This window comes from Cryptomeria japonica, chromosome 1 (genome assembly GCF_030272615.1).
Source record: "Cryptomeria japonica chromosome 1, Sugi_1.0, whole genome shotgun sequence".
In the NCBI taxonomy this organism is placed as follows: domain Eukaryota; kingdom Viridiplantae; phylum Streptophyta; class Pinopsida; order Cupressales; family Cupressaceae; genus Cryptomeria; species Cryptomeria japonica.
The window spans coordinates 505,028,533-505,039,406 of NC_081405.1; the positions used below are offsets into that span (position 1 = coordinate 505,028,533).

At 33.5% G+C, this 10,874-nt stretch overlaps 1 long non-coding RNA gene across 1 annotated transcript; it reads right to left on the minus strand.

Annotated features, from left to right (window-relative positions):
• Positions 1 to 545: 545 nt before the first annotated feature.
• Positions 546 to 10,070, minus strand: LOC131052265 (uncharacterized). Its single transcript, XR_009107300.2, has 3 exons — positions 9,487 to 10,070; positions 1,267 to 1,402; positions 546 to 1,160 (listed from the first exon to the last, which is right to left on the minus strand). It is a non-coding gene; the product is annotated as an uncharacterized LOC131052265 (long non-coding RNA).
• Between the last annotated feature and the right edge of the window lie 804 nt (positions 10,071 to 10,874).

Consider the following 10,874-nt stretch of genomic DNA (forward strand, 5'->3'; position numbering starts at 1 on the left):
CTTATTTTATATCCACAATGCATTCGACTAAATGCTTCATTTATGACCCTCAAGCTGCGGTTTTCCATCTCAGGAGGCTAGGAGATAATATTTTCCTGCAGTTAGCGGCTAATGCAGATTGTGATTGCCAGGGTGCATTAAGGGAGGCATTTTAATGAAGAGACCACTACCCAGCCACCATCATGCCAACTACCCTGCCAGGAAAATGAACGTCAATTTTATCTTGGATTGAGTTTTTGTTTATGGACAATATTGATCTCATTGTAGATCGCCTCTCGACGAAAAAATTTATTGAAAAAAATTAACAAAGATTATGTCTTCATAACATCCATTCAATTATATTATATTGTATATTTGAATTACAAATTTATATACAAATTAATCAAATCAATATAATAAAAAAATATTTCTTAAATATTTATAACATATATAAATATTATAAAAATAATTCAAAACATTTCTAAACTTTGATAAATAATTAGAAATTTTGGTAAACAATTAGAAAAGAAATTGAAATAATTTCTAATAAATAGTAATGCCTCAAAAAAAATCATACAACACTGTCCCAAACTATTACATTTTGCACCCCTAATTCCTGATGACTTAGAATTGATATCGAAATTATGTGCTACAACATCTTCGCTTCGTGAGCTCAAAAGGACATAGTTGTTTTCTCCCAAGTCTGCCTCAAGATAATAGATAATAATATTCTTCCCCAATGTTGTCTTTGGTGATATTGTCCATAACTAGTAATACTTTTTGGCCCCTCACTCTTTCATACAACATTTCGCATACTTGTAAATCGTATTAAAAAATACATAATAGTTACACATTTTATGCTAAGAAAATTCAATCACGAAAGGAAGAACAACTTCTAAACAAGATAGAAAATATACGAAGTTCCTCGCCTCCTCAATTGTCAGCGATTTGAGATGCGACTTATTGCAATAAGGAAGATATTGCAGAGCGATTTTTTGCTTCTGCATTCTCTTACCTCGACAAAATTCGAGATAGCATACTTTGCCATAAAATTTTGACAAACTATGATTGCAAAAAGTCTTTCCAACTGTAGTTTTCCCCTGGCCCGACATTCCATATAACCTTGCTATGCAGATTCCATTTTTATTTGGACGAACAATGTTGAAAATATCTGCAAGCTCCTGCAACCAATAAATATAATATATACCTAAGTGTATGCATATATGTGCGTGAGAATCCAACATAAGAAATGAGTTATAAACAAGAAGTGAAGCGAAAGGGTTTTACCTGGCACACACATGCTGCTCCTTGCAAGGTAGGAATTAACATGATACCTTTGTAGGATTGGTAGAAATAAAGGAGAGATCACAATTTTATCTCCAAAATTCAACACATGCATCTGGAATTTGACCTTCAACAACTCCTGTAGAAAGTAAAGCTTTATTTTCCTTTTCCCCCTTTCCCCGCTCACTTACATGCTTTAAATTTGGATTTGGGCGGGAGAAAACAAATTCAAATAAAAAATTACCTAACCATTTGACAACTCGCGCAACATTAACAACACCCACTGTACGACAAACTGAAACGGAAAACGAAAAAAGAACATGGCTTGAGTGGGCCCCACACTAAGCGGTCAAAGCTTAGTGTGTGCTCTTCAAGCCGTGTCATAACCAAGCACACCAATTCCTTATGACCAAAACACCTACTTAGCTATGACCAACACACCGACACAGGATACACGGTGATCAATTACATGAGGTAATGCAGGTGTTGTGACACCAATTCTCCTAGCTTGAACAGGGAGTTCGAGGATTTCTCTGTTAGCCACCAGATTATATGGTTTATCAATAATTGTTGTTATTGTAAATGCATTGAGCCAACATCATGCATCGGATATTATAATTAAAAGTGTTAAACACTCAAAGTTGACTAATATCTTCCAACCTTAATTCGTTGCTTAGGTTGTGTGGTTTAAGGCTAGCCGTTTATTTTTATTGAATAAAGAAAATTTATAATAATAGTTGCTATCAGTTGGTTGTTGAAGAGAATAAAAATACAATTTAATCGATATTGTTAAGTAGATTATACAAAGATAGAACATGATTTAAATTGGAACACTTTGTACAAATCAAAATTTGAAACTATTTGAATTGATCTTAAATTTATAGCCCCTGATCTATAGTCAATACATTTTTCTCAAATAAATCTTGCAGCTACGAACACAAAAAATAATATTTGTCTTAATGCTATGAGATTTCTACAATCCATGTTGATTTCTACAATCGAATCTAGAAAGAATTAAGAGAATATATTTGCCTTATTATCCACACATAAAATAGTAAGATATTGAAGCAATGACCCCATCTTTTCAATCCATGAAGGTTACTTTGACTTATTTGTAATACAATGTTAAATGGATAAATGGTAGGACTATTTATTTTATTTTTATATAATTGACATAAAGTTGATTTTGCTTATCATTTTTTTTTCCTATTTTAAATTGTAATCTAATTTATTTATCTAGAATATTAAATTTAGATTTTGACTTAAATTTTGGCATGTATAATTATTTAAGAGTGTTTATCAAACTATTTACATCTTATCATCATCTAGGATATTTACTATATGTTTGTCTATTATTTCCAAAGCATCTCACTTAGTATATTTATAATTTTTAAAACAAACAAAGTATTACAGACTAAATCAAGATGTATGATTATACTCTGTTAAAATATTATTAAATTATATTGTATATATTAAGATAATTAAATTGAAAATTATGATTTTTAAAAAGTATTAATAATAAAAAATAGAATGATTTCAAATAAAATTATACAAAATTATAATTATAAAAGATACATACTTAGTTTTATGATTTTTTAATAGAAATATTTGATAATGTTTGTAATGAAATAGTTTCATTACTTATTTAAATTTTTATTTAAATGGTGTGAAACAAATCCCTATAACTATTTTATTACCTATATTTTCAAAAATTAGTTTATATATATATATAATAACTTTATTTACAAGATTATCAATAAAAAATTTTAAAAAATGATTTAAAATTGAAATTTATTTTTTAAATATAAAAAAATCTAAAAAAAACTATAACATTTATCATTCCTATAAATTTGCTCCTATAATACCAGATTTTTCCATCCAATCATAGTGTAGATAAATAATTTCTAGTTTTTAAATCACAACTTTATAAAAATCAAATTATTTTGAAGACAAAAGTAATAATCACTTTTGATTGGTGCAAAAAATCGATTAATTACGCTGAAGTGAATGCAATAGTACTGCTTATGACAAGTATTAATAAAATAAAGAGAGAAAGCATTAGAGATATGAGAAAGGATAAAAGCATATTAAAATAAGAAGATTTAAAAAATTAAAACAAAACTAAATAAATTAACCATAAATAGAACACTATAAATTAAAAAATAAAAATATTGAAAAAATAATTATTATTTTTATTAAAAATAAATAAGTTATATAATAGTATGGTGTATAATACTACTATATATTATAGAAGTAGGAAGGTGAAAATGAAAAAAACAAAGAGACAAAGAACCCAAAATCCACAAGGAAAACAAACATGGGAACTTACACCATGGAAAACATAAGAGAGAAGAACAAAGAAGAGGACAATAAAGGGGATGAAAATGAAAAGCAATCTAAGTCACACACTTGAAGACAAGATTAAAGAGTTAAAAAATGAGGGATCATAAAAGATTTGTCACCCAAAAATGAAAGGAGAAGACAAGAACAAGAGGAGGGAAGGGAGAATAGGAGTGGGGGAGGCTAAAGTTTACAAATGAAAAGCAATCTAAGTCACGCACTTGAGACAAGACTAAAGAGTTAAAAAATTAGGGATCATAAAGGATTTGTCACCCAAAAATGAAAGGAGGAGACAAGAACAAGAGGAGGGAAGGAGAATAGAAGTGAGGGAGTCTAAATATTACAAAAGAGTGTTGGATTATCAATTTTTTTATATGCGTTAGAAGAGGCTTCCATGAGAAATTCAAGGTCGGTTGAGATTGATAGGGTGGTCATCCATGAAGCAATTTTTTGAGATGGGTTAGAAGAGGCCTCCATGAGAAACTCAAGATTCAACTTTTGAGGGTGGTTAGCAATTTATTACATCCAGAGGCGTAACACTACAATGGCACCCACCCAACTTTCTTATTTGTGTCATTTTAATGAGTAGATAATGGATAATTTAAAATTAAGTTAAAGATTAAAATCTAACTTAAAAAGCAACTTTCTCTTATTATTATTTATTAAATGCAAAAAAAAAATTATTTTTTAAATCTAGATTGAAAAGAAACTTCTATTTTAAAAAATTATGTTTTTAAATCTAGATTTGAAAGAAACTTTTTTTTTGCCATGCAAATCATTTCATATTCTAAAATAAGAGTAAATTCTAAAAATTATATTTTTGAATCTAGATTTAAAAGAAACTTCTTAATTTAAAAAATTATGTTTTTAAATCTAGATTTAAAAGAAAGTTCTATTTTTTCCTATGCAAGTAAAGATTTTTTAAATTTGATACATCTTCATATTACGTTATAGAGGGAGGCTAAAATGATAATTTAGAATCTTTTGCTATTTAAGTGGAACAACAATTATTTAGGAATTGAAAATAAGCTATAGGAAAATAGGGGGAAGCAACATTTTATTTCTATTTTTTCTTGTGCACAAATTATTACTGATATTATTAATATCAATTTTAAGATTTCTCTAAATACTCATGGGGCCACCAGCTCCACAGATATATCCTGAAAAAGTTGAGCAGCCGCTGCTAGCAAAAATAAGCTAAGCAGCCCATTAAAAGAGGCTTTCATGAGAAACTCAAGATCCGAGATTGGTTAGAAGAGGCTTTAATGAAAAACTCAAGATCCAACTCTTGTTAAGGTTGATAGATGGATTAACATCCGACTCTTGTTAGAATTGAAAGATAGCTTAACAATTTGTATTGATTGACAGCCCAACAAGAACATGAAACCTGGGAGCACACTTGTAATGCTTTTAAAAATTGTCTGAAATATTCTTCTACATAGACATGTGAAAAATTGATTAAAAATGGAAGTATCGAATCTGCAATGAATAGGCATATCACACGTCTAGAATGAGCACAGCTTTAATATGTATATGACGCTTGGACGCATGCGCTTGTACGCACTACACACCACATGATTGTGCACCACACAGAAGCTGATAGGCGATTTATAGCTTTTCCGTGCCAAAACTTCTCAAAATTTTCTCAGAATCACGTTTCTTTGGTAGGTACCTACCATATTACCACAAATGCAATAGATCCTTTGCAGTCTGCTCAGCTGCCTTAACTGGGAGAACGCTGAATTTTTCGACCTGTAATTTCTCAACTCGCTAAGCTGTGATCAGGTAAGTAAAATACTCTCAGTTCCGGGATGGATTCTTCAGAAAGCTTACAAAATCCTCATGTTGTCATAGTACCAGCTTTAGGAATGGGGCATCTGATGCCATTGCTGGAGTTATCGAAGCGCCTGGCCTCCTTGCACGCCATATCCATCACGCTCATCACAGTCAACTGCAATCTCAGCCCGCGCCAGCTCCCCGTCGCACAGAACTACTTCCAACACCACTCTCTCCCAATCCATTTCATCGATCTCCCGGAGGTGCAAATCTCCCCGGAAAAGATGAAACCAGTGACCCTAAAAACAAAGGTCACACAAAAATCTGCAACCTTTCTGGAAAATGTACTGAAGAATTTGCTCATTTCATCCCGAATCTCCGCCTTTGTGACGGACATGTTTAACACAGCATTCCTAGACGTGGCGGCGCACTGCGGCATCCCCAGCTATATATTTTCGCCTTCGCCGGCTACATTTCTGAGGTTAATGTTCCACTTTTCCGATTTCGATTTGCAAGCCGAAATATCAGATCCGGTGGAGATCCCGGGGCTTCCGCCGATGCATTTGTCCGAATTGCCAAGCAGTCTTAGCGACAGATCTGACCCCTGCTACGCCCTTTTTCTCTACAACTGCTCCAATTTGAGAAAAGCTCAAGGGTTTATTATAAATACTTTCAGGGAACTGGATCGACCGGCTTTAGAAACCCTAGAGGCAGCCATCAAAATGCCCGCCGTTTACCCGATCGGACCCGTAATTTCTCAGGGTGTAGTAAATGGGGAAAATCCCCCGTCTGACTGCCTGAAATGGCTTGATCAGCAACCAGATTTTTCGGTCATATTCATCTCGTTCGGGAGTGAGGCGATTCTGCCGCCGGCACAAATAACCGAGCTGGCGTTAGGGTTAGAAGCAAGCGGGCTGCGCTTTATGTGGGTTCTTCGCGGCGGTGTTCTGCCACAGGGGTTCGAGTCTCACAACGCAGGGCGAGGGTTTGTGGTGACCGGCTGGGCGCCGCAGGTCTCGATTCTGTCGCACTCCTCCACTGCTGCGTTTGTTTCTCACTGCGGGTGGAATTCCAGCTTGGAAAGCATTTTGTTTGGGGTTCCGATTGTGGCTTGGCCCGTTCAGGCGGAACAGAAGATGAACAGGCTGTTTCTCGTGAAGCAGTTGAGGGTTGCGATTCAGGTGAAGATGGAAGAGGATGGATTTGTGCCGAGGGAGGAAGTGGAGCGGGCTGTGAGGGAAGTGATGGAGGCGGAGGAAGTGAGGAGGAAGATGAAAGAGTTGCAGGAAGGAGCAAATTCTGCACTGCGGCCACAGGGCTCTTCCCATAGCTCTCTTTTGGAGCTTCTGTCTCAGTGGAAAGGCGGATCTTCACTGTTGCCCTGCGGTCAAGAAACGGGGGAAGATTTTGAACCTTCACACACAGGAGTTAAGTTATAGAATTTATGTGAAAGAAAACTTTAACCCACACGGTTTGGCTTTCTTTTCATTGTATTTTTATTTTAAATTTGATTCTAATAGAGAAGGGTCGTAGTTTAATTGGTTAAATATAACTGGGGAGGAGGTATCTTCCTTGATTACATTCTTTACCAAAATTCAGACTTTCAAGAGTGCAATTGTCTCATATAAGAGATTCCCCTATGCAGATGACTTTTGGAAAAAATGTATGCTTTTTAGAAAGTATTAAATCTTAAGAAAAATTTACATAAAATTTATGTGAAAGAAAATTTCAAGTGAAATGGTTTGGCTTTCTTTCCTTGTATTTTAGTTTATTTTATTTTAAAATTTGAATGTAGAAGGATTGTAGTTTAACTGATTGAGTATGATTAGTGAGGAGGTGGTATCTTCCTTAGACTACATCATTCGTCAAGGTTCAAATTTTCAAGGGTATAATTGTCTCTCATTTTGATGGATGATATTCTCTTGTGCATGATTGCTTATATGAGGGTGACTTTTGGTTTAAATGTATGTTTTAAAAAAAAGGAAAGAAATTTCTCGATTCGATGTTTTATCACTTGTGCTTGTTAAACAATTTCTTGAGTGACTATTGTTGCTGCGTCATTTGTTGTGCATCTTTCACTAACTTCTCCTTCTCTTTATAATTACTTTTTATTGGTTTATATCAGCCATTGGACCATTATTTTTTGTCATTTTAATTCTTTTATCATTTTTCTCCACTCATGTGACCATTTATTAAGATTCTAGCCTCCAACGATACTATTGTTCTACATTTTGATGAATGATCCCGTTGTGCATGGTTGCTTATATGAAGGCGGCTTTTGGTTTAAATATATGATTTTTAAAAGGGTAGAAATCTTGATATCTACGCATTCATTGTTTCTATCAAAAAGATAAAAAAATTGATTATTAGTTAAACAATTTTCTTAAATGATTGTTTTTGTTTCTTCATTTGTTGTGAATGATTGTTTTTGTTTCTTCATTTGTTGTGAATCCTTCACTAGCTTCCCCTTCTCTTCACAATTGCTTTTTATTGGTTTAAATCAATCACTCGACCATTATTTTTCATCATTTAAATTTATTTATCATTTTTCTATGTTGAGATTAAGGTGTCTCAACCTTAGATTCCAATCATGTTTATTATTTGTTTTATTTTGCACCCACTTTGTAAGTCCTAAAATTTAGGGGACTAGTGTCATAGGTTGCTATGTTGGAACTATGATGGTTTTGTTTATTTACTATGACCTTAACTAGTTTGGTGGAAGAGTTGTAGAGAGTTATTATTTGTCAGCTAGTATTTAGGTTAGATTTCATTTTTGACAAGTGGCGTGAGATAGGTGTTGCATATGGCAAGGTGATCGTTATGGGTGAGTTTATGTGTTAACGCTTTTGAAAGTTGCTATATGCAGTGTGTCATGGGATTAGCAAGATATTGTTTATGATACCACTTACTGCTTTGGCGTTGGAGTTGGTTTTGCAAACCATGGGCGTTTTGCACTTGTGTTGAGCTCTATAAATATGTGGCTTCTTAGTGTATTTTATAAGATAAGTTGGATATCTTCTAAAACGCTATTTCGTGTCTGGATTTTCTTTAGAGTTCTTTGTTGTTGTAATTACTCTTGAAGAGCAATGTCTTTGTGCATTGTATTGTAACTATTGGTTGCTATTCATAATACAATTGAGCTCTAGCTTTTGGAGTGTGGGTTTTTTTTCCCAAAAGGGGTTTTCCATGTAAATTTGGTGTTATGGTTTTATTTATCTAAATTTGAATTTGTAGTAGTTAAAAGGGTTTGTAATAAATTTTTGCATCATCTCTTGTTAGATTTAACATTTGGAACCATTCTTCTCCACTTTGCTTCCTTTCAATTGGTATCAAAGCCTAACCAAGTGTGTTATTGTTGTTGGGTAGAAAGGATTTTTGTGTTGATCTAGTTTGAGTGGGAGTTTTGCTCAGGAAGATATCATAGCCTTGTTACAACTTTGAGATGACAAGCACATCGAGCATAATAGAGATGGAGAAAGTTTAATGGCGACAATTTTGAGTTGTGAAAATTCAAAATGGAAGACATGCTTGTAGATAGAGATCTATGGGTTGTGGTTTCTTTGATGAAACCCCAAATTACACTGCGGGATGTATGGGATACAATGTAAGATCCTTCCCCAAAATCTGATCTTAAATTTTTAGTTTTGTTTCATAGGCATTTTGTCAAACAGTTGGTATGCAGGGTCTAAGCTGATTTTTTTCCGAGTTCTTGCTGAATGATTGTGATTGAATTTGTTGCCAGATAATGAAATGCAACTTATAGAATTGGCAAGCAAAGATGTATTAACAATGGAGCAGCTAATCCTAATAGAAGGCCACTTCTCAAAGTCATATATCATACATAAATACATTTATGAACAGAGCTGGAAGAGAAATTTCAGATTACTATATCTCATAAATAATTACACATTTGGTTACAAATATGGTATTAAAGCCAAAATTATCATCAGGCAAATCCTTTTATAATTGCATATAGATTTTTGGGCTTTCGATTATGACTAATTTTGTTGTTCCAACACTAAAACTTGTACTTTTTGCATTTACAAAATGTATATACATACTTTCAGTAATAGACATTCATTTAGATGGTATACAGAGATACCAGACCTTTAATCCATAGCTATGATTGCCCATCCCAGCCGATATGTGGAATATAACGCACCGAAGAGACTGTTGTTCTATTTGCGTGGAGTTCAAATCACAACCACATTGCACCAGGACATTTGGAATACTTGCTCACACCTACCTCTTCAAACTCCATCGATCTTACTGTTCTCTGCCTAAACCCCCAAATGTGTATGGGTGGAAAAGAAGCCACGAGTTTGAAAATACGTTCTAGATTTTAACGGCAACCAAAATTTATAGAAAATGGAAACCTGGAAATGAAGGGCTTTCATGTCCAGCCACAAATGAAATGCTTCCAAGGCATAGAACTTAAGTAAATTTGGGTTCGTTACTTCACCAGTGTTAGCCGTGGTAGTGGTCAGCAACCTGCTATGGCCACCACTCACTGGGTTTTTCCTAGCAACGACTCTGAATGTCTTCGCCTTCTCACGAAGTTTAGGGTTTCGTCCAACCTTCGCACTCCAAAGAGGTTCTGTCCTTGGGAAAAAAAAACACCAATATCTGTTTTTAAAAATATTCACTGCATCTTCTTCCAAATTAACTCCTTTGATGATAAAAATGGTGCGAATACTCCAAGCCAAAAAAACCCCAAGCATAACATTAGGAAAATAAAATATATTCAAAGCTCCAAAGTGGGGACCACCAAATGCTAGCAAGCAGGTCAAATAATTTGACTTTATTGGCTCTTCTTTTATTTTTATTATTATTTTTCCTCTTTTAAAATTATAGTGTTTATTTTATAAAGTCACTTTATAAAGTTTGGGCTTAATAAATAAAGTGACATAAAATTAAGTTATTCATAGATAATTAAAAATAATCAACAAAGAGTCGCCTTAAGCCAAAAACACATTCTCTAACGACACATAGTCCACGAGAATGGGGAAATGGGTTAATCTTATCCTCGAGTGATCATGAAAAAGAAGGGGACATTACAATCCTTCCTTCCCGAAATTGCTTACTGTAATACCCTAAAAATGGTCATCTAAACCATGGACCCCTGATCTCGACAACATCACCAAGGTACTAACCAAAGGCAATTAAATCAATCTTGAGCACATTATTAATTCTTTAATCATCAAATATCACATGGCAAATCAATTACTCAATATTAATTAAATATTTATTTAATTAATTGAATCGTTTCCAAGAATATCATTTTGATCAATTATCCTATTTTAATTTATTAAATATCCTTGCATATTTAATTAATTAATAAATTTGCCATTTAATCATGCAAAAGGAATTAATTTATTACAAAAGAGGAATTAATTACAAAACAAGAGTTGAATTGAAAATTAAATAAAAGAATTGAATTGAAAGAGAAATCAAACTTGAGATATTATTTCTTTTTCTAAATTTAGAACTTGAAA